We start from the raw sequence: 25,858 nt of genomic DNA on the forward strand, positions 1-25,858 counted from the left end.
AGAAATCCCCACTACAGAGAAGAAAATTTCCCACCTGTATTTATGCAAAAAAAAAAAATTAAAATAAAAAAGAAACAAAACAGTTCCGTGAAGTATCAAAAATACTGATGGTGCCAAGAAAAAGCTAATGTTTCTAAATTTACAGGACACGCAAAACAACTATGCTTACAATTTCTAAGAGCACTGTAACATGAGTCCAGAGCAGGGGTCCTCAAACTTTTTAACCAGGGGGCCAGTTCACTGTCCTTCAGACTGTTGGAGGGCCAGATTATAGTAAAAACAAAAATTATGAACAAATTTCTATGCACACTGTATATATCTTATTTAGAAGTGAAGAAACAAAATGGGAATAAATACAATATGTGGCTCGCGGGCCGTAGTTTGAGGACCATTGGTCTAGAGCATCTAAGCTCCTTTTCCATAGAATTATCTATAAAAAAAATTAGATCATTTCAATTTTTATTTCATTTCAATGAAGACATAACAATGACCCAGTGGTGTTCAGAGGTTACTCTTGGCTATGCACACAAAAATTTTCCTGCCTGGTTTGTGGGACCATATGGAATGCTGGGGATTAAGCTCACATTGGCTGTATGCAACACCTTATCCACTATACTATTGTGCTAGACCAGGCCTAAAAAATTTTGTGCATATTTCTCAGTATTTTTTTACTATTGTTTGTGTGCAAACAGTGACTGTTTTATTTCTTTCCTCTGGCATTTCTTTTTTAAAATAAATTAAATTTTCTTATCTTAGACAACAAGGTTTAGAGAGTTACTCATAAAACAGTTATTTCTGGCATTCAATATTCTATACTAATGCCACCACCAGTAATATTAATTCCACCATTGTCACCAAGTTCCCAACCTCCCTGAAGCCTGCCCCTTGGCAGGTAAGAATAATTTACCTAACATTGCTTAGCACAACTTATTAATGGAATTATAAAAAAAACTTAATTAAAAGAAATTTTGTGAAAATAGTCTTATCTCACAATAAGGTCACTATGTCATTGTCTAAAATTTAACAAGGCTGCTCATTGCTGGGTGAGCATTCTGTTCTTGGTTTTTTTTTTATTGAGCTTATGGAGCTTTTATAAGAATTTTACATTTATTTCACATATAATTTGATGTATTTCTACTTGAAAGTCAGTATTAAAAACAGCTACTATGTGGTCCAGGACTTTGAGGATCTGTGGAGATGGGCAGATGAGATTATCCAGAGACAGTGGTGGTTTGTGGGCATGACTTCAAGTACTTCTGGAAGAATAGAAGTGCATGAGGAAGTGGCCCACCATGGCTCCAAGTCATCCCTGGAGATGTCAGCCACAAAACTGGCATACCAGGAGATTTTAGCATCTCGTAGTCTGCAAAGATTAATGGAAAAGTGTTGAAGCTGGGTCATTAGCATGGCAACAGTGGTCACATGTGCAGGTAACAGACCTCTGGACCCTAGTCCAATAAATATCTATTGGTTTTTGCTACTAGTTGTGCCTTGCTTTTGAGAGTTATATGAGACTATAACTGCTTACAGAGACATGGAAATAAGCTGTGGATTGTAGGTGTGCCTGTTGGAACTTCTAGAAATACAAAGGCATGAAGGAGAGATCAAAGATGTCAGTATAGCATGTCTTTTATTTTCTTTTTTTCTGACTTACAGTACTAGTTAAAATTTCCTGTATTTAGATACCTAATGAGATATGACACTTTCTTTGACCCCACTTTGAGAGAAAAACATTTCTTTTTCTTTTTTTTCTGTTGTTTTTTTTCTTTTTTCTTTTTTGTTAATTTTTAATCAATGGAAGGAAGGGAGGGAGGGTGGAAAAGAGGGAGAAGAAAGGAAGGAACGGAGGGAAGGAGGGAGGGAGAGAGGGAGGAAAGAAGGAAGAAAAGAGAGAGGTAAGAAGGAAGGAGGGAAGGAGGGAAGGAGGGAGGGAGGGAGGGAAGGAGGGAATGAAGGAAGGAAGGAAGGAAGGAAGGAAGGAAGGAAGGAAGGAGGGAGGGAGGGAGGGAGGGAGGGAAGGAGGGAGGGAGGGAGGGAAGGAGGGAGGGAGGGAGGAAAGGAGAAAGGGAGGGGAGGGAAGGAATGGTGGAAGGAGGGAATAAAGGAAAGGAGGATGGAAGGAGGAAAGGGGAGGGAGGGAGAGAAGAAGGAAGGGAGAAAGGGGAGGGAGAAGAGAAGGAGGGGGAAGGAAGGGAAGGCAGAAAGGGGAGGGAAGGAAGAGGAAGGAAGCGAGGGAGGGAAGGAAGGAAGCGAGAGAGGGAAGGAAGGAAGCGAGAGAGGGAGGGAGGGAGGGAGGGAGGGAGGGAGGGAGGGAAGGAAGGAAGGAAGGAAGGAAGGAAGGAAGGAAGGAAGGAAGGAAGGAAGGAAGGAAGGAAGGAAGGAAGGAAGGAAGGAAGCGAGAAAAACATTTCATCTTTCATCATTAAACATATTTTCTATAGATCTATGGAGATAGTATTTAACTTGTTAAATAAATAAAATGTGTTAAATAGCAGATAGTATTTAATAAGTAAAAGTTTTCTTATTCTATTTTTCGAGCAGTTTTTTAATCAGAAATAGGTATTGAATTATATCAAATGATTTTCTACATCAATTATTATGATAAATATTTTATGTATGTGTGTGATTTTCTTCTTTTTGGCCTGTTAATATAATGGATTACATTGAAATTTAAATAATATGGTTTGAAATCAAATGTGAGTCAAAAAATAAATACCAAAGGAAATGTAAAGATATTTTAACTAAATTAATATAAAAATAAATTTTATAAAGAGGCATAATATAGAACAATGGTTTCTAACTTTTTCATCTCAGGACAAGTACCAGTCTATAGGACCAGCAGTAGAAAAACTACTGTTCTAAACAGAAAGAGGTAGAACAATGGCTTCAAACCTTTTTATATCTTTAAACCACTAGTATAAAGTGAAATCAGTGAAAAAAGTGCATTTAATTCTTTGAAAATATATATTAAAAGGGGGAAATAACTAAGTCTTAAAAATAAATTATGAAAGCTTCCACTTAGGACACTAGGAAAAAGTTTTTAATCTGAACCAAGCAGCAAAAAAGAAACAGCAGACATAAGAACAAAAACCAACAGACCTAAGAATCAGGAAATCAAGAAAGTCAACAAAACCAAAATTTAGTTCTCTAGAAAATCAATAAACTAACCCATTAAGCTAAGTTGAAAGGAAGAAATACACAAATCACTGCTATCAGAAAGGAAAGGAAGCCATTAGTCCTTTATCTTTGGATTTAAAAAGAAGGGTATTATAAAATTTATGCACACAAAATTGTCAACCAAGATGAAGTGCACTAATTTATTAACCCTGAGCCTGCCAGGAATAATTTCTAAATACAGAGCCTGAAGTAACTTGGATGCCACTGGTGTGGCCCACAAACTATAACAAAAACAAAACATAACAAATCTAAAGCCAGAAGATTATATATACATTACTACATTACTATATATGCATTACTACAGCCAGCAAGCAATCCTCTTGAAAAATAAGCACACAAGACATAGCCAGAATAGCAAGGTATACGCACTACCTGCTGTACTCATGTACATATATATATATGTATATATATACTGTACTCATGTACTATATATACATATATATGTATATATGTATGTATATATACATATATATGTGTAGTACAGTGGATAGGTCCAATGAGCCTGCTGAAATGATTCTTGAGCAAGAAGCCCTGAGCACAGCTGGGCCTGACCCAAAATAAAAACAAACAAAAATTTCCAAGGCTTGCACAGAGAAATAAACAAATTGAACAGGTTTATGACTTTTAAAAGAATAAATCAATAATGTATAACTTGCCAAATCAGGAAACCCCAGGCCTTAATGCATACCCTGATTAATTCTATCAATAAATTAATGACTAAAGTACACCAGTGTGTGGGGTCCTGGGTTCTGAGAAAAGAGAAACAACATTCTGTTAAGGCCACATGTCAGGCTTCTCTTAGGTTCTAAACAAAGAGTTATGCCATTTTGTAAGGACCACATGTTAGGTTTCCTCAAGCCTATTTCCATTAACACTGCCATAAGTCACCAGGTAGCCTATCAGGAAAGGACACACAAGGGAGCAGTAGGAAGATACTCTAGACAACAGCCAATCATTTTAAAGATTATCAAAAGTGAGAACCTCCTTATATCCCCTCCCTATATAATCCAATTGATGACTTTGGGTGGTGTTCTTTTCCTGGTTGTGAGTAACAACCCTGATCAGTCAGTTTGGAGATGTTGATAAATGATTAAAGTTTTGTTCAGCTTTACTCCAATTGTGTGGTCTTGTCCTTCATCTCTGGATTCCCAACATTTCTGTACAATCTCTACCATAACTAGAAACAAACAATTACTTCCTAACTTATTCTAAGAACTTTATTACAAAATTCTAAAACTTAAAACATTACAGTAAAAGGGGCCTGGCGAGGTGGCACTAGAGGTAAGTTGCCTGCCTTGCAAGCACTAGCCAAAGAAGGACAGCCGTTCGATCTCCCAGTTTCCCATATGGTCCCCCCAAGCCAGGGGCAATTTCTGAGCACTTAGCCAGGAGTAACCCCTGAGCATCAAACGAGTGTAACCGACAAACCAAAAAAAAAATTACAGTAAGAGAAAAGACCACAGAATGTAAGATGGCTAAATAAGAAGTTGTGCTTACATTCTCCTACAATCATAGAGAACCTATACCAAGAATTGGTCTATAAACTACAAACAAAACAACCTGAAATTTGGATGAACAGATCTTCCACAGAAGAGCAGATCAGAGGCAGAAAGAGGCACTCAAAGAATTCCTTGAGGCTGGAGCTATATATAGAATAGCAATAGGACATCTGGTAGGGCATTTGTCTTGCTTGTGGCCAACTGAGGTTTGATGCTAGGATCCCATATGAACTCCTGAACCTTAACAGAAATGAGCCCTGAGTGTTGATGGGTGTGGCCCAAAAACTAACTAAATATGATCAAATAAGAAAGAAATCCCATGAGTATGGGGTATGGATAATGGCTGCGATTTGCAAGAGATTTCTAAGGTTTAGAACTTTACCCTTGGGACAGGGCTTGGTAATCATGTGCATATGATCCAACACAATCTAGAAAAACTTTCATGAGGTTTGTTTAACCTGGAACCCAAACTAGTAAAACCAATGTGAAAAGTATTCAACCCTTAGAAAAAATGAATTCTAGATTCTATAGTAAAGAACTTGAATGAAAGACAAGAAACTACAGGATATTAATTAAGGTCAGAGTTGCCAGCTAGTGCTGTTTGGTCACTTCTTACACCTGTGCTGATCCAGCACTGCTGTAGAGGAAGACACTCTCCAAATTAACAGAGTGAGCAATTCCTTGACAGTCTCACTACCCTTAAGCGCTGAGCTAGCTGGGGACCAAAAGAAAAATTTCATGAATATGAAGTCCTGACAGACTTCAAACAAACCCATACCAGACTAGTTCATGCCAATCAGTAGCAAGTAAGCTGCATTACTACAGCCAGCAAGCAATCCTCTTGAAAAATAAAAACACAAGGCATAGCCAGAATAGCAAGGCATACACACTACCTGCTGTGCTCATGTTGGCCCACAACTTGATAAAATTTCTTCCTTGCAAACTCTCACTCCCATATCAACTGAGATTGGACCCAGTCTTCTTTGACACCTATCCTGGTAGATAGGTTTCCTAACCACTATTCAGGTCTGCACAAATGTAACATCATAGTGATATAACTGCACTGCAAATTCCAAACGCTTCAGAAAGTTCTATCACTCTGAGCCGAAGCTGTGGTGCTAGAGGTAAGGCGTCTGCCTTGCAAACGCTAGCCTAGGACAAATGGCAATTAGATCCCCCAGCGTCCCATATAGTCCCTCCCAAGCCAGGAGCAATTTCTGAGCGCATGGCCAGGAGTTTGCTCAGTTTGCTCAGGAGTTTGCACAAGTTTGCTCAGTTCTGGCATGCATCTGCTGCCAGACACTCCCAACTTTATGCTCTGGCCACTATTCATGTCTACTCAACCTCAGAGCTCCAATATTTTGTCAGTTACTCGCATTTCTGGTTACAAGTTAGCTCTGCTTTACCTACACACATCAGCTGTTGCCAGGCCATAACGCTTGAGAATCTCTGGCTACATTCAGGTCTTCATGGACACAAATCCTTAGATACCACTAGCCCTCAAGGAGTATCAACTATAATGAAATATCTACACTGAAGAATCAAAACAATATTAGAAAAAAAAGTACCTAATACAATTGAACTTTATAAACTAGTTGAGGACTTTAATGTAAAAGCCTAATGATACTTGCAAAAATTAGATCCATGGGGAGGCCAGAGTGATAATGAAAGGCTCAGTAGTCCAGATGCTGCTTCAATACAAAGAAATGGGTAGTCACTCAGGCAAAAGCTCAAGTGTGTTCTTTATTCTGGCCTGCCAGGGTCCAGTGCCTGTTCAGAAAAAAGAGAGGCAAAGGACCACGTAGCTTTTTCTGTTCATCATTATATACCATAAGAAGGGGGAGAGGGTGTAGAGATGATTTTCTTATAAGGTCATAACATCTGCTGAGGTAGTATAAGTTCCTTATAAGGGTAAAAATGGTTAGATAGAACCTGACCTTTAAGTTTCATGAGCTACAGCAGTGTGAGCTGGTGTAACTAGTTGTTGACTTCCCTTTTCAATAATGTATATATGGAAGGGGTAGGAAGGAAGAAAAGTGAAAATACATTAGAAAGAAAGGGAAAGAGGAAAGAAAAAAGAAAAAGAGAAGAAAAGTAAAGAAAAGAAATAATAAGAAAGAAAGTAGTGAGAAGAGAGGAGAAAATAACAAGGGAATACTAGTTTGCTTGAATGTGTTCGATGAGTAGGGCCTGTAGTATAAGTCTGTACATCACAGTTGTTGCTTCAGTGGTCTGACTGGTCACATGCTTCAAATCCTAAAAGAAAGTATAACCTAGAGATAAGTGTATGTTAAAGAGTTTTCTTGGTTATTGTTCGGGCCCGGAGAGATAACACAGCGGTGTTTGCCTTGCAAGCAGCCGATCCAGAACCTACGGTGGTTGGTTTGAATCCTGGTGTCCCATATGGTCCCCGTGCCTGTCAGGACCTATTTCTGAGTAGACAGCCAGGAGTAACCCCTGAGTACCACCGGGTGTGACCCAAAAAAACAAAAACAAAAAAAAACAAACAAACAAAAAAAGAGTTTTCTCGAGACATTCTGGTAGTGCAAGCTGGGTATGGTATCTCGTATGACTGAGCTCCAAGATGCCATCTTAGTTTGTCCACCCTTTGTATCCAAGAATGCCTGTGGATAGAAAAGCTGAGAGGTTATTTTAAATATAGTAAGATTAGGGCATTAAAACATAGTGTTATGAGATGTTTCCATTGGAATCAGTTATTTCCCGTGGTATTCTTTACCTGTGATCCTGTATAAGATCCCTAAGGGATTATTATGGGCCTTTGTAGTAGAAAGCTGATTACATACCTGTTCTCTCAATGTTGCTGTTTCTGCTGTAGCTGGTTTCTTTGTGGTATAATATGTAGTCAAGGGTTTGTGTTGCTCCTTTTTCATGTATTTTGGACACTGCTCCCGAGTATATGTTGACTATTACAGTGTTTGGAGTTTCTATCCTGTTAAACCCTGGTATTTGGTTGTTGAGTATTAGTTGTCTATAAGGTGTATGTTCTAGGTGCTTCAGAATAGTGCTATCATTCTGTGTTTATATTTTGTCTTCTGATACTTCGTTTAACATAATATGTTCTAGGTCCATCCACATTGCAAAGTCTGTGATTGTATCATTTCTGACTGCCAGTAGTATTCCATTGTGTTTAGATATCACATCTTAATGATCCATTCATCTGTTGTTGGACATCGTGGTTGGTTCCAGGACTTGGCTATTATACTGAGTGCTGCGATAAATATAATGGGGTGCACACATACTTTGGAATGAATGTCCTTCCAACTTTGGGGTAGATACCTAGGAGAGCAATTGCTGGGTCAAATGGCAGCTCAATTTTGAGTTCTTTGAGCACTCTCCAGACTGTTCGCCATAGGTGTTGGACTAGAGGGCATTCTCACCAGCAGAGGATGAGAGTGCCTTTCATACCACATCCCTGCCAACACAGATTGTTCCCATTATTTTTGATGTGAGCCATCCACACTGGTGGAAGGTGGTACCTCATTGTTCTCTTGATTTGGATCTCCCTGATGATGAGTGAAGGGGAGCATGTTTTCATGTATTTGTTGGCCATTCTTCTGTCTTCCTCAGAGAATTGTCTATTTATTTCATCTCCCCATTTTTATGGCTTTATTTGGTTTTGGGGGGCTCAGCTTTCTGAGTGCTTTGTATGTTCTAGATGTCAGCCCATTATCTGATATGTCTAGTGAAAAGATATTTTCCCATTCTGTTAACTGCCTTTTTGTGTTAAGTAGGTTTCTTTCGCCATGCAGAAGCTTTTTAGTTTGATGTAGTCCCATTTGTTTATGTTTGATGCTAAACTTCTTGCCATTGGTGCTCCATTCTCGAAGACCTTTTTGATATATAGGTCTTCAAGTGTTCTGTCTATTTTATTCTCGATAAACTTTATAGATTCGGGTCTGATTTCAAAGTCTTTGATCCATTTTGAGTTGACTTGTGTATAAGGAGTGAGGTATGGGTTAATTTTCACTTTCATACATGTGGTTTTCCAGTTGTACCAACACCATTTGTTGAATAGACTTTCTTTGTTCCATTTCAACTTGCCTCTTTTATCAAATATTAGTTGGCTGTATATCTGGGGGTTTATATCTGGGAATTCTGTTCTGACCCACTGCTCTGAGGTCCTGTCTCTGTTCAGTACCATGCTGTTTTGATCACTATGTCTTTATAGTATAGTTTCAAGTTAGGTAAGGAGATGCCACCCAGCTTCTTGTTTTTCAGTATGTATTTGGATATCCTGGGTCTTTTGTGGTTCCATATGAACTTTGTGATTGATTGTTCTAATTCTGTAAAGAATAATGTTTGAATTTGGATACGGATTGCAGTAAATCTATACAGTAGTTTGGGTAGGATAATCATTTTGACTATGTTAATTCTACCTATCCATGAGCATGGATGCTCTTCCATTTCTTTAGATCCTCTTCAATTTCTTTCTGGAGTGTTTTAAAGTTTCCCTGGTATAGGTCTTTCACTTCCCTTGTAAGGTTGATTCCTAGGTACCTGATATTTTTTGATACTATTTTAAATGGAATTGTATTTTTAATCTCTCTCTCCTCGACTTCGTTGTTTGTATATAGAAACGCTACTGTCTTTTGTGTATTGACTTTGTATCCAGCCACTTTGCTGCATTGATTAATTGTTTCTAGGAGTTTTACTGTGGACTCTTTGGGGTTTTCAATGTATATCATCATATCGTCTGCAAATAGAGATAGTTTGAGTTCCTCTTTCCCAATTTGCATTAATTTGATTTTTTTTCTCTTGTCAGATTGCTATTGCTAGGACTTCTAAGGTTATATTGAATAAGAGTGGAGAGGGTGGACAGCCTTGCCTAGTTCCTGACCTTAATGGGAATGCTTCTAGCTTCTCGCCATTAAGTATAATGTTGGCTTTAGGCTTTTCATAGATAGCTGAACTATCTTGAGGAAGGTTTCTTCTAACCCTATTTTGCTGAGTGTCTTTAACATGAAAGGGTGTTGGATTTTGTATATTGCCTTCTCTGTATTGATTGATATGATCATGTGTTTTTTGTCTTTCTTGTTGTTGATGTGATGTATAATGTTGATTGATTTGTGTATGTTGAACCAACCTTGCATTCCTGGTATAAAACCCACTTGGTCATGATGTATGATCTTTTTGATGAAGTGCTGGATTCGGTTTGCTAAGATTTTGTTGAGTATCTTTGCATCTATGTTCATTAGTGAGATTGGTCTATAGTTTTCTTTCTTGGTGGTGTCTTTGCCATCTTTGGGGACGAGTGTGATATTAGCCTCATAAAAGGAGTTGGGGAGGATTCCTTTATTTTCAATGGTTTGGAAGAGCCTATGGAAAAGTGGTAGTAAGTCTTCCCGGAATGGCTGATAGAATTCACCTGTAAATCCATCTAGGGCTGGACTTTTGTTCTTAGGAAGTTTCTTAATTACATCTTCAATTTTCTCTGAGGTGATTGGTCTGTTTAGGCTTTCTAGTTCTTCCTTTTCCAATCTCGAAAGATGATAATTTTCAAAATAATCTGTCTATTTCTACTGGGTTTTCTAGCCTAGCTGAGTATAGTTGTTCATAATATGATCTCATGATATGTTGCATTTCTTGGGGTTCTGTTGTAATCTCTCCCCTTTCATTTGTGATCCTACTGATTTGGGTGTTTTACCTCTTTTTTTGGTGAGTTTTGCCAGTGGTTTGTCTATCTTGTTTATTTTTTTTGAAAAACCAACTCCTGGTCTCATTGATTTTTTTTGTATTGTTTTCTTAGTTTCTATGTTGTTTATTTCTGCTCTGGTTTTTATTATTTCTTGCCTTCTGGTTGTGGTTGAATTTCTCTGCTGTTGTTGTTCCAATTGTTTTCTTAGTTTCTATGTTGTTTATTTCTGCTCTGGGTTTTTTGTTGTTGTTGTTGTTGTTTTGTTTTGTTTTGGTTTTGGTTTTTGGGCCACACCTGGCGATGCTCAGGGGTTACTCCTGGCTGTCTGCTCAGAAATAGCTCCTGGCAGGCACGGGGGACCATATGGGACACCGGGATTCGAACCAACCACCTTTGGTCCTGGATCGGCTGCTTACAAGGCAAATGCCACTGTGCTATCTCTCCGGGCCCTGCTCTGGTTTTTATTATTTCTTGCCTTCTGGTTGTGGTTGGATTTCTCTGCTGCTATTGTTCCAATTCCTTGAGGTGATCCTTTAAACTGTTGATTTTGTCATTTTCCTGTTTCTTGATATAGGCCTGTATTGCTATGAGTTTCCCCCCTTATTACTGCTTTTGCTGTGTCCCACAAATTTTGACAAGTTGTCTCTTCATTATCATTTGTATCAAGGAATCTTTTTATTTCTTCCTTGAGTTGCTCTTTGATCCAGCTGTTGTTGAGCAGCGCGTTGTTTAATCTCCAGGTATTAGTTTTTCTCCATTGCTTCTTCTTGAATTCAATTTTGACCACTGTTGCATAGTGATCTGATATGGTGCTTCTAATGATTCTTACATTTTTGGTCTTATATAGGTTGGCTTTGCATCCTAAGACATGGTCTATTCTTGAGAAGGTTCCATGTGGGCTTGAGATGAATGTGTATTCTGCTTTCTGGGGATGGAGGGCCCTATATAAGTCTGTTAGCCCTAGAGCTTCTAATTGTTTATTTAGAGCTCTTATTTCTTTGCTATTTTTCTGTTTGGTGGATCTGTCCAGTGGTGATAGTGGAGTATTGAGGTCCCCTACTATTATCACGTTTCCCTTCATGTGTTTCTCCAGGTTTGCGAGCAGTTGCCTCACAATTTTTGCTGACTCTACATTAGGTGCATAGATATTGACCAGGGTTAGTTTTTCTTGATCAAATGTTCCCCTGATCAGTAAGTAGTGACCTCTTTGTCTCTGATCACTTTCTTAAGGTTGAACACAATTTGGTCTGATATAAGAATGGCTGTCCCTGCTCTTTTTTGTTTTCCATTGGCCTGAATAATTACTTTCCATCCTTTTATTCTAAGCCTGTGCTTATCCTGTAACTGTAGGTGTGTTTCTTGAAGACAGTAGAAGTCTGGTTTATTTTTCCTAATCCTGTTCTCTACTATGTGTCTTTTAATTGGAGAGTTTAGTCCGTTAACATTTAGGGAGATTATTGACAGAGATGACTGTTGTGCAGTTGTGTTATGTAGGGTGGTTTTTGTTACAATCAGGGGTTTGGATTGTGTAATTCGTCTCTGAGTAGGTCGTTTAGGATCAGCTTTGTTTGCACAAATAATTCAAGTACATTCTTGTTTGAGAATGTTTTTAATCTGTTCTCCCATATAAATGATAGTTTTGCTGGGTATTGGACCCTAGGTGAAAATTTCTTTCATTCAGTCATTTAAATATGTCATTTCACTGTCTTCTTGCTTGAATTATTTCGACTGGGAGATCTGGTTTGATTCTTATGTCCCTTCCTTTGTACTTGAGGTTTTTTCCTCCCTTATTGCTTTAAGGAGTTCATCTTTCTCTTTGTTTTTTGCCATTTGGATTACTATATGTCTTGGTGTTGGTTTATTAGGGTCTATTTTATTAGGGACTCTCTTCACTTCCTGGATTTGCACTGAAGTTTCTTTCCAGAGAGTGGGAAATTTCTCTGCTATTATTTCTCTGACTACTAGTTCTTCCCCTTTCCCTATTTCCTCCCCTTCTGGTATACACACAATTCTTAGATTGTTTCTTTTGTCCTTGTACATTAGATACTGGACTTTTCCTTCCAGTGCTTTGCCTTTTATTTCTTTGTTGGTTTCTTGGTCATTTTTTGTTTGCAGTTTTCCTTCGAGTTCTTCAATGTGCTTCTCCAACTCTGTGTTTCTGCTTGTAATGCTTGTTACTTTGTCTTTTAATTCCTTCAATTCTTTTTGTATGGAATTTCTCATGTTCTTTAACCTTTCTTCTTTAATTTGGCTGATTCGTTCATCCACAGATTTCTTATACTCGATAGCTAAAGTTTTTTTTTCATTTCTTTTATCAATTCTTGCATTTCCTTTTTCATGGTTGCTTTTAGGTCTCCTTCCCATGGATCTGTGCGTTTTGGTGGACTTAGAAACTTGCTAGGGTTTTTCTCTGTATCTCCAGATATTAGGGTTCTCCTTGATTTACCCATATTTCTTAGTATTTATTGGTGTGTTTTGGAGTGCTGTGCCTTCTAAATTCAACCTGCTTTGGTCCCCTGTGGTGTGGGGATGGGTCCCCTCCCTAAGCGTGGTTCTAGAGGGGGTTGTTGGGTGAGCTCACTGAGGTTTGGCTCCTCCTCTGCTCTTTATGTGGCCTGATCCATTGCTTTTCCCTTTTGTTTTCATATAGTGCAAGTCCTCTCCTGGGCACAATGGAGCCTAGCTCTTTAGCCCCCCCCCCCTCCACTATCTGGACGTCAGCCCTCCTTCAGTGGGTCTAGTCAATTTCCTTCCTTATTCCTGCCAGCAGGTGCAGTTCTGCTCCTGACCTCAGTGGTTGAGAGCGCTATTGAGCCTAGCTCTTTATCCTCCCTCCCCTCTCTGGAAGTCAATGGAGCTCCGCCCCTTCCAAGCCTCAGCAGAAGAAATTCCCATAGTCAAACCCACCCAGTAACTGCCCTCAGCCCTTGGGGAGTCACAGGTCCACTCATGGCTCAGGGGGGTAGGCTGCTCTAGGTTAGCCAAAGGTCCAGGTGGCAGGCCCAAGCTCACCCAGTCTATTGGTCCTAGCTCATCCCAGTGTCGCAGAGTGGGTCAGGTGGAGGGTTCTCCTCACCCAGTCTGCACTCAGCTCAGGCTTGGGTCCCTGAGAGGGGTGTGTGGTGCGGCTGCGAGAAGCCTGTCTCAGGCTCTCATGTGGAGAGTATGGAGGTTTCGGGGAAAGGCACTCACCCGTGTGCTCTCTGCTCAGGCTTGGGGTCCCTAGAAGGGGTTTGGGGTGCGGAGGCGAGAAGCCTGTCTCAGGCTCCTTCGTGGAGAGTATGGGTGTCCTGGGGAAAGGCACTCACCAGTGTGCTCTCTGCTCAGGCTTGGGGTCTCTAGGAGGGGCCATGAGAAGTTATTTTTAACGAATAAAATTTTTATTTAAAATTTTTCAGGGCTGGCGAGGTGGCACTAGAGGTAAGGTGTCTGCTTTGCAAGTGCTAACCAAGGAAGGACCGCTGTTTGATCCCCAAGCGTCTCATATGGTACCCCCAAGCCAGGGGCAATTTCTGAGCTCTTAGCCAGGAGTAACCCCTGAGCATCAAATGGGTGTGGCCCAAAAAACCAAAACAAAAACATTTGAAGTATATCCACTTTCCCAAGCTTTAAATTGTACTACAATGCAGTGATCATTAAAACAACATGGTACTGGAGTAAAGACATACCCTCAGCTCAGGAATAGACCTGAGAATTCAGAGAATGACCTACAGTCATACAATTAATCTTCTTAGACAAAGGATCAAGAAATGCAAAATGGAGCAAGGAAAGCCTCTTTAACAAGTGGGCTGGACAACTGCTCAGCCATATGTAAAAAAACAAACTCAGACCTCTATCTAACACCATGCACAAAGGTCAAATCAATAGTCTCACTCATCTATGGGCATTAAGAAAAATAAAAGACATTTTATATTAAAACACCTTAATATACAAAGTTACTTATACTTGTCACATCATGCAGCTAGATGTCTCCATTATAGGGGAAGCTAGCCTACCAACTTTGTCTATTGGCTTTCCTGGTGCAGTGAGCTGATATTTTCCCCAAGAAATTTTTAATCAGCAGGCCTGTTGGAGGATGTTAATCATAACCATACATGGATTACTGGCTATATTTCTGTTATACATGACATGGTGGTGACATTAAATATCTCTTTTCTTATTATTTGGCTTTGTCCCCCTTGCAAAACTAAAGGCCAAAATTACAAGCCTCAGTCTGACTCAGGTAAATTTTCAGCACCAAAGCCTGCAGCCAGTTTCACCCCCTGGACATTTAAATCTGCATTTCTAAAGGCATAGTGGTCAGTGTAAATGCAAACCCCCTAGTTGGTAAACAAAGTTCCTATCTTCTTTGCTAGTTGCTGTGGGCTAGTCCCCAAATTGTAGCAAACAAGTTTCTCTTTCTTTGTCATAAGAACCTCCTTTCTAAACTAGAACTTCCTCCTTTTTAGCTGGGGATTCTTTTTATCTGTATCAGCTAGTTTTTTTATATATATATTCTAGGTCCTGCTATCATTGTCTTCCTTCTCCTAAGATTCCCCATCTTTTGTCAGTGCAGTAATACCTTGCATACCAAAGAGGTACATACCTGTCTCCAGCTTAAAAAGTAAAATTGTCTCACATCTATTGAAGATGAGGGTCCCCATACAATTTATTTTGTGTGGTCTCATTATTTTATATTTCATATTTCACCACCTGTGCAACCCACTCTCCCTAAAATGGATTCATCAAAATTTCACTGATGGCTGTAGGACAGAAGCCTCATCCAGCATATACTTATGTTTTAGATACAATATGTTCCAACTATGATCCAACCACCTGTGTCTTATTCCCTCTATTAAGGTTCCCAGGTTCCCTGTCACCCATGTTCTCCCATACCTGAAATTCTTGATTTTTAAACTGACTTAATTTTACTTAACTTGCTCTATGAGAAATAATAAAGAAAGGCATTGCTATTTAAAAAAAGAATTTTTAATTCTAAAAATCAAGATACCTTAAAAATGTAAAGTCTGGGACCAGAGTGGTGGCGCAAGCAATAGGGTGTTTGCCTTGCATGCACTAACCTAGGGCGAACCTTGTTTCCATCTCCCGGGGTCCCATATCGTCCCCCAAGCCAGGAGCAATTTCTGAGTGCATAGCCAAGAGTAACCCCTCAGCATCACTGGGTGTGACCCAAATAGCAAAAACATAAAAAAAATAAAATAAAATGTGAGAAAAATGGTGAGTAATAGTGAGAACTCATAAAAAGTCCAGTCCTACTTAAAAAAATCATAAGGCACATATCTCAACACATCTGCAATCAACTTATGGTTCAGGCCTCAGAATACCCAATGGCCAATTTTTCTCTAAGAAAAAATAAAAATCTAATTTTCATTATAGTTTTAATTATTTTCATTGTAAGCAATTGTGGAGAAAATCATTAATTAGCTAATTTAAAAATAATTACTTCTATTGCCAATAAATGTGTTAAGATTAATGCTTTACAATAATGCAGATTTTAGGAACTGTGTGGGAAGTTTTTGTGAGTTGCAAACACTTAAAAGGAATAATTTTTCTATATCTGAGTGCCAAGTTCTGCAACCAAAGCCTTATTGTAATTAATAAAATCTATAATCATGACCAGCAAAAGGCCAAAAGGAAACACAGGTCCTTCAAACAACTTCCACATTGAGACTAACAGCATCTTTGTAGTATTACTGGTGAAGCCCTCTGCAGTATTAATAAAGAAGAGTACCCAAGAAATAATCTTGCAAGGATGGAGAGATATAGTATAGTGCTGATTGCACATTTCTTGTACATGTCCAATCTAGCTTCAATATCTGGGTACCCATATCATCCCCCAAGCTTGCCAGAAATGATCCCTAAGTGCATATGTCCTAACCACTGAGTCTGACCCCAAACAAAAACAAACAAAAATAATGCAGGTTTCTAAATAAATTGTTAGATACTTCTTTTTTTAATTTTTATTTATTTATTTAAAAAAGTTTGCTACATAATTGACATAACTGATCATAATACATTTGTTTTAAGATGACAGAAAGCAAAGTTATTAAAAATAAAAAGAAAATAGAAAATCTAATAAATACAAAAAAGAAAAGATCATATAGACAAAAAATGAAAAAGTTCATTAGCAAGTATATTGGTGAAAATTATTGTATAACCAATAAAGTCATTAATACAATAGTAGAAATTGTTAGATAGTTCTGAATACAACTTATCCTTATGTTTTGAAATTATACATATTGATGAAAAGGCTCGGTAGTCCAGATGCTGCTCCGATGCAGAGAAATGAAGAGATAGTCACTCAGGCAAAAGCTCAAGTGGGTTCTTTATTCTGGCCGGCCAGGGTCCAGTGCCCGTTCAGAATCGAACAGAAGCAAAAGGACCATGTGGGAGCCACTGAACTTCGCTGGATCTCAGATGTCAGCACACTTCTGCCTCTCTACTCTGCTGTCCTGCATTTTTGGCCTGATTTCATCCTGGGTGCGGTCCATCTGCCAGCCTGCCTTCCTGTGAGCCTTCCGTAGAGGTGAGTCGACACGCCCAGAAAGGGAGAAGCCAGAGGAGCACGGTTGCTCCGCTCCCCTTCGCGACGGTGCACAGCATTTAGCCGATGAATACAATCACAACACGTAGAAAAACACGCAGTACTAGTGTGACAATGGGGAAACAACACGGGCCAGTGCCAGACATAGAGAATGAAGATGGCAACTCTGATGACTTGAACATGACCAACCACCTAGTCAGTCTCTCAGATAAGGAGTTTAGAGTTGCAATATGGAACATGTTCAAAGAACTCAAACAAAGTATAGAAGAGAAAACTAAAAAGAATCAGGAGAATATGAAGATAGAAATGAGAAAACTCCAAACAGAAATTTCAGATCAAATAACAGGTCTGAGAAACTCAGTAGATGAATTGAAGAAAAACATGTTTGAGATTTCCCACAGGTTAACAGCAGCTGAGGATAGAATCAGTACACTGGAAGATGAGATACATAACAATTACATACAGCAGAAGAAATTGGAAAAAAGCCTCAAAGTAAATGATCAAACAATGGAAAAATTACTCAAAGAATGGGAACAGATGAAAATAGAAGTCTATGATAAGCTCAACAGAAACAACTTAAGAATCATTGGAGTCCTAGAGACTCAGGAAAAAAATCTCCAGGAAGAATCAACAGTCAAGAACATCATTAAAGAGAAACTACCAGAGATAATGAATACATGTGATCAAATCCTGCATGCCCGAAGAGTGCCAACTAAAAGAGACCCCAGAAAAAACACCCCAAGACACATCCTAGTCACAATGACGAATCCCATAGATAGAGAGAGAATTCTGAAAGCAGCAAGATCGAAAAGAGAAATTACATTCAAGGGAACATCCTTGAGATTTACTGCAGACCTGTCACCAGAAACACTCAAGGCCAGAAGGCAGTGGTGGGACATAGTGACAAAACTCAATGAAATAAATGCTTCCCCTAGAACACTGTACCCAGCAAAACTCACTTTCCGGTTTGAAGGAACAATACATAGTTTCACAGACAAACAACAGCTCAAAAACTTCACAGACTCAAAACCATTCTTAAAAGAAAAACTGAACAGCATACTTTAAGACAAGGCTTACCAACAGACACACCAAACTTTAATATAAAGATGGCACTAACATCCAGGACAATTCTTTCTCTCAATGTCAATGGACTAAATGCACCAGTTAAGAGACACAGAGTGGCTAAATGGATCAAAAAACTCAATCCAACCTTCTGCTGCCTACAAGAAACGCACCTGAATAGTCAGAACAAACATAGACTCAAAATAAAAGGCTGGAGGAAAATCATCCAAGCAAACAACACCCAAAAAAAAAAAAAGCAGGAGTGGCCATATTAATATCAGATGATGCAAACTTTATACTTAGGAAAGTTGTAAGGGACAAAGATGGACATTTTGTATTAATCAAGGGATATGTACAGCAGGAAGAAATCACCCTCCTAAACATATATGCACCGAATGAGGGGCCAGCAAAATATTTAATACAACTGTTGACAAATCTGAAAAATAATATCAATAACAACACAATAATTGTGGGAGACCTCAACACGGCATTGTCAACACTAGACAGGTCAACCAGACTGAAACCCAACAAGAATATACTAGACCTGAGGAGAGAAATGGAAGAAAGAGGCCTAGTAGATATATACAGGACACTCCACCCCCAGAAGCCTGGATACACATTTTTCTCTAATGTACATGGGACATTCTCTAGGATAGACTACATGTTAGCACACAAAACATACCTCCATAATATCAAAAGGATAGAAATTTTGCAGGCTGCCTTTGCTGACCACAAAGCCCTGAAATTATATATGAACTACAAAGGGACACAGAAGAAAAATTTTAACACCTGGAAGTTAAATAGCCTCATACTGAATAATCAGTGGGTGCGAGATGAAATCAAAGAGGAAATCAAAACCTTCCTGAAAACAAATGACAATGGAGACACAAATTATCAGAACCTATGGGACACAGCAAAAGCAGTACTGAGAGGAAAATTTATAGCTTTGCAAGCACACATCAGGAAAGAAGAAGGGGCATACCTGAATAGCTTAATGATGCAGCTCATAGAATTAGAAAGTGCTCAACAAAAGGATCCAAAAATAGGGAGGCAGAAGGAAATAACAAAGCTGAGAGCAGAAATCAATGAAGTGGAAACCAGAAAAACCATCCAAAAGATCAACGAAAGCAGAAGTTGGTTCTTTGAAAAAATAAACAAGATTGATAGACCACTGGCAAAACTAACAAAGAAAGAAAGAGAGAGAAACTTGATAACTCGTATTAGGAATGAAAAAGGAGAGATCACTACTGATATGGTAGAGATTCAAAGGGTAATCAGAAACTACTTTGAGAAACTCTATGCCACTAAAAATGAAAACCTGGAAGAAATGGATAAATTTTTGGAATCTTATAATCTTCCACGATTGAATGAAGAGGATGTAGCATATCTAAACACACCCATTACTATTGAGGAAATTAAGAAAGTAATCAAATGTCTGCCCAAAAACAAAAGCCCAGGCCCAGATGGATTTACTAATGAATTCTTTCAAACCTTTCAAGAGGAACTACTACCAATCCTGGCAAGACTCTTTCATGAAATTGAAAAAACAGGAAAACTTCCAAATAGCTTTTATGAAGCCAACATTACCTTGATACCTAAACCAGACAGAGATGCTACGAAAAAAGAAAATTACAGACCAATATCGCTGATGAATGCAGATGCAAAGATCTTCAACAAAATCCTGGCAAATAGGATTCAATGCCTCATTAAGAAGATCATCCACTACGATCAAGTAGGTTTCATTCCAGGAATGCAAGGCTGGTTTAACATCCGCAAATCTATCAACATAATACACAACATCAACAGCAAGAAAAATAAAAATCACATGATCATATCAATCGACGCAGAGAAAGCATTTGACAAGGTCCAACACCCATTCTTGATCAAAACTCTCAGCAAGATGGGAATGGAAGGAACCTTTCTCAATATAGTTAAGGCCATCTACCACAAGCCAGAGGCAAATATTGTCCTCAATGGAGAAAAACTGAAAGCCTTTCCTCTAAATTCTGGCACAAGACAAGGCTGTCCTCTCTCACCACTCCTATTCAACATAGCACTGGAAGTACTCGCTATAGCGATTAGGCAAGAAAAGGATATCAAGGGAATCCAGATAGGAAAGGAAGAAGTCAAGCTCTCACTGTTTGCAGATGACATGATACTCTACTTAGAAAACCCCAAAGACTCTACCAAAAAGCTTCTAGAAACAATAGACTCATATAGCAAGGTGGCAGGCTACAAAATTAACACACAAAAATCAATGGCCTTTCTATACACCAATACTAATAAGGAAGAAATGGACATTAAGAAAACAACTCCATTCACTATAGTGTCACACAAACTCAAATATCTTGGAATCAACTTGACTAAAAATGTGAAGGACCTATACAAGGAAAACTATAAAACTCTGCTCCAAGAAATAAGAGAGGACACGCGGAGATGGAAGCACATACCCTGCTCATAGATTGGCAGGATTAACATCATTAAAATGGCAATACTCCCCAAAGCACTGTACAGATTTAATGTGATCCCCCTAAAGATACCCATGACATTCTTCAAAGAAGTGGACCAGGCACTTTTGAAATTTATTTGGAACAATAAACACCCTCGAATAGCTAAAGCAATCATTGGGAAAAAGAATATGGGCGGAATTACTTTCCCCAACTTTAAACTTTACTACAAAGCAATAGTTATCAAAACAGCATGGTATTGGAATAAGGACAGGCCCTCAGATCAGTGGAATAAGCTTGAATACTCAGAGAATGTTCCCCAGACATACAATCACCTAATTTTTGATAAAGGAGCAAAAAATCCTAAATGGAACAAAGAAAGCCTCTTCAACAAGTGGTGTTGGCACAACTGGGTAGCCACTTGCAAAAAATTGAACTTAGACCCCCAGCTAACATCATGTACGAAGGTAAAATCCAAATGGATTAAAGACCTCGATATCAGCCCCAAAACCATAAGATATATAGAACAATACGTAGGTAAAACACTCCAGGATATTGAGGCTAAAGGCATCTTTAAGGAAGAAACTGCACTCTCCAAGCAAGTGAAAGAAGAAATTAACAGATGGGAATATATTAAGCTGAGAAGCTTCTGCACCTCAAAGGAAATAGTGCCCAAGATACAAGAGCCACCCACTGAGTGGGAGAAACTATTCACCCAATACCCATCAGATAAGGGGCTAATCTCCAAAATATACAAGGCACTGACAGAACTTTACAAGAAAAAAACATCTAATCCCATCAAAAAATGGGGAGAAGAAATGAACAGACACTTTGACAAAGAAGAAATACAGATGGCCAAAAGACACATAAAAAAGTGCTCCACATCACTAATCATCAGGAGATGCAAATCAAAACAATGATGAGATACCACCTCACACCACAGAGAATGGCACACATCACAAAGAATGAGAATAAACAGTGTTGGCGGGGATGTGGGGAGAAAGGAACTCTTATCCACTGCTGGTGGGAATGCCGTCTAGTTCAACCTTTATGGAAAGCGATATGGAGATTCCTCCAAAAACTGGAAATCGAGCTCCCATACGATCCAGCTATTCCACTCCTAGGAATATACCCTAGGAACACAAAAATACAATACAAAAACCCCTTCCTTACACCTATATTCATTGCAGCACTATTTACCATAGCAAGACTCTGGAAACAACCAAGATGCCCTTCAACAGACGAATGGCTAAAGAAACTGTGGTACATATACACAATGAATATTATGCAGCTGTCAGGAGAGATGAAGTCATGAAATTTTCCTATACATGGATGTACACGGAATCTATTATGCTGAGTGAAATAAGTCAGAGAGAGAGAGAAAAACGCAGAATGGTCTCACACATTTATGGGTTTTAAGAAAAATGAAAGACATTCTTGCAATAATAACTTTCAGACACAAAAGAGAAAAGAGCTGGAAGTTCCAGCTCACCTCAGGAAGCTCATCACAAAGAGTGATGAGTTTAGTTGGATAAATAACTACATTTTGAACTGTTCTAATAATGAGAATGTATGAGGGAAATTGAGAACCTGTTTAGAGTACAGGCGGGGGTCGGGTGGGGAGGAGGGAGACTTGGGACATTGGTGATGGGAATGTTGCACTGGTGATGGGTGGTGTTAAGAAAAAAAATATTGTTATTCAATAATGGAATACAATGTATATACAATATATTATTATATACAATACATTGCATTATTTAAAAAAAAAGAAAATAGCATAAGAAAAAAAAAGAAAAAAGAAAAAGGACCATGTGGCTTTCTTTGTTCATCCTTATATACCATAAGAAGGGGAGAGGGGTAGGGGAGTAGGGATGATTTTCTTATAAAGGTATGACATCCACTGAGGTAATATAAGTTCCTTATAAGGGCATAACATCCGCTGAGGTAGTACAAGTTCCTTATAAGGGCATAACATCTGCTGAGGTAGTACAAGTTCCTTATACGGGCATAACATCCGCTGAGGTAGTACAAGTTATCACATGAGCTTAGGGTTGGTGTAAACTTTCTTTTTAGGACAAAAAGACTTAGATACAAAAAGCATGTATAAGCATAGAAAATTACAGAATTCTGGTTACAAAACCTGACCTTTAAGTTCCATGAGCTACAGCAGTGGGGGCTGGTATAACTAGTTGTTGACTTCTCTTTTTATTGGAATTTATTAATTCCATTAATAATTTATGATATGTGATCAAATTTAATGAAGCAAACTATTGTACAAAGGAATATATAGCTACACAATTTATAATAGCAAAAATTAAAATAATCTGAATATCCTTATAATAAAATGTTTAAATAATCTTGCATAACAACTCAATGGAATGTTGCAGTATTTAAAATTATAATTAGGAAGTTTGTTATAGTTGTAATTGGTCATAATCATAATTATTTCAAGGTAGTCCAATAGCAAAAAAATGAATTAAGCCTCGGTTTTTTTCCTATTCAACCCTGACAGTTTTGTCTTTGCAACCCCTTTGCTTGGACTAAAAAATCAATGTACAAAGACAACTATATAAACATCATATTTGATATACAGATGCTGTAGTGTATTGAAAGTAAAAACTTGATTTAGGATTATTTTATCTCCCTATAACCTTAAATGAGGATCAATGTTATGTTTACTCAATATATTAGAAACTTAAAAGACTTAAATGATCATCCATAAATGGTTCTCTGGAAAAGCCAAGCTAACAAAAATATCTGAGAATAGAGAACTTAATTAAATCTTTTAATATTTTGATCATCCATCCATTCCTCTACTCCAAACCCAAGTAATCAAGTCATTGAAACAGATGTTTTGTTTGCTTTGTTTTTGAGTCATAACAGGTAGTACTCAGGCTTTTTCCTGGCTCTCAGGTATCACTCCTGGCAGAGCTCAAGGGATCATATAAAGTGCCAGGGATTAAACTCAGGTCAGCTGTATGCAAGGCAAACACCCTATTTGTTGTATATTGCCCCTGTCCTGAAACAGATTCCTCCACTGCAACTGTCTTATTTTTTTCACTGAAACTGTCTTAATAACATACTTTTCTATTTAAAATTTGTTATGATAATGCTTCTCAAAGTTTAATTGCATAGAAAACATCTGGAATATATAACTATATCTAGATATATCTACATCTGGGTAGATAAATGATGATGATAGGTAGGTAGATAGATAGATGATTGATAGATAGATAGATAGATAGATAGATAGATAGATAGATAGATAGATAGATAGATAGATATAGTTTTGGGGCCACACCGGTGATGCAAAGGGTTTAGTCCTGGCTACATGCTCAGAAATCGCTCCTGACTGGGGGACCATATGGGACTCCAGGGATTGAACCCAGGTCTGTCCTATGTCAGCAGTGTGCAAGATAAACACCCTACCACTGTGCTATCTCTTTGGCCCCACATCTTATATATTAATAGAAGACAAACTTTGATTTGTTAGATTTAGGGTAGAATTTGAGAGTCTTAATTTCTTTTGGGAGGGTTTGAGTCACACCTGGCAGCACTCAGGGGTTACTCCTGGCATATCTATGCTCAGAAATAGCTCCTGGCAGGCTAGAGGGACCATATGGGATGCCGGGATTTGAACCACTTCCTTCTGCATGCAAGGCAAATGCCCTACCTCTATGTTATCTCTCCAGCCCTCAAGATTTTTAATTTCTAATAAGTTCTCAACTGATGCTGGTGCTGCTGGTCAAAGTGTCATACTTCATTAACAAATCATATTACATATGAGTAATTTATCTGTGAACTCACATAATTTATGCACATACTATATGTTTATAAATACACATATGCATGTATATATGTGAATATTTACACACATTATAAATGTTTTGTAATATCTGACCATTGACACTTTAAATTAAAATTTATTATTATTATTTTAGTTTAGGTAATAAGGTTTCAATAGTATTTAAGTTCATGGTATTGATGTACAAAGTCACTTCATGCCTCTGAAGTGTTTGTGAACTTATACCCTGATCCCTATGTCACCTCTGGTCTGACCTTTCTTTCCTCCCACCTCACTATTTGTTGATTGACAGTTATGGTTTGGGGTATACTGTTATTTCTCTTAGCCACTACCACAGCTCCAGACATTTCTCCCAAGCTCTTGGTTACTTCCAATCAACCTCATTTCCCTCCCTCTTCTCTCTTCTGGCACTATAATGTCTGTAATCCACTGCACAAGGTGTTTTAATGGGTTGGTATTGCTCATACCCTTCATTTGCTTCTCTCTATTCATAGATGAGTAAGAGCATCCTGTATCTGTCCTTTTGCCTATTGCTTGTTTCACTTTGCATAAACACTATTCCAACTGCATTATTTTTTCTTGTGACTTTGTAGTATTCCATTGTGGGTATATATCACAATTTTATAAATTTATCTTTTTTTTTTGGATGTTAAGGTTGTTTCCATAAGGTGGCTATTGTACTTAACTAAATGAGTATAGGCATGCACATATAGTTTGAATAATAGTTTTTGTGTTCTGTGAGTAGATATCTAGGAGTGGATACCTGGGTCAAATTTTTAATTTTTTTGAGATATCTCCATATTGTTTTCCACAGTAAATGGATCAAATGACATTCTCATCATCATGCATATTTTGAAAACTACTTAACCTATGCTTAACCTAATTTCTGAAACTGTAAACTACCTATTGTCTCTAACTTCTGTGGAAAAAATATGTTGAATTAGTCATTCCTGGTAGAGATTTATCTTGCTTAGTGATAAAAAGAAATCTTTAGGGGCCAGAGTGATGAAGCAAGTGGTAAAGAGTCTGCCTTGTGTACTCTAACCTAGAAGGAACTGCAATTCGATCCTCTGGCGTCCCATATGATCCCCAAGCCAGGACTGATTTCTGAGCGCATAGCCAGGGGTAACCCCTGAGCGTCATCAGGTGTGGCCCAAAAACCAAAAGAAAAAGAAATAAAGAGGAATCTTTAGACTCTTGTAATTCTTGCTGATAGAACTGACAACTAACACAGTTTTCCTAAAGAACTATGCCCAATAAATATTTGTTCAGTGAATACATTCAATGCCATATGAACAAACTCATGGGTATACATTTGTAATATACCTTATGTGGAAATGTCAGCTATTAGTTGAAAATACTCTTTTTAATGGTCTTCTCAAATGATGACCTAATCAACCTCAAGTATGATAAAAGTATTCACTTTTATGGGAAATCTGAAAACAGTGACATGTAATTTTCTATGACATCGGGCTTGAATTGATAATATCTTCCAGAGTCAGTGAGTAACTCTCAGAAAGATTTATTTTCCAGACACTGCTCTCAGCAAAAATAATGCTGAGAGGTCAGGGCAAATCTGCAGGGTGTGAAAAGACAACATCTACAATCTTTTTCTCACTTCTTTCTCTGCACAGATAATATATTGTTTTCCCCAAATGAATAGAGATT

The sequence above is a fragment of the Suncus etruscus genome, chromosome 4 (genome assembly GCF_024139225.1).
Source record: "Suncus etruscus isolate mSunEtr1 chromosome 4, mSunEtr1.pri.cur, whole genome shotgun sequence".
Classification (NCBI taxonomy): Eukaryota; Metazoa; Chordata; class Mammalia; order Eulipotyphla; family Soricidae; genus Suncus; species Suncus etruscus.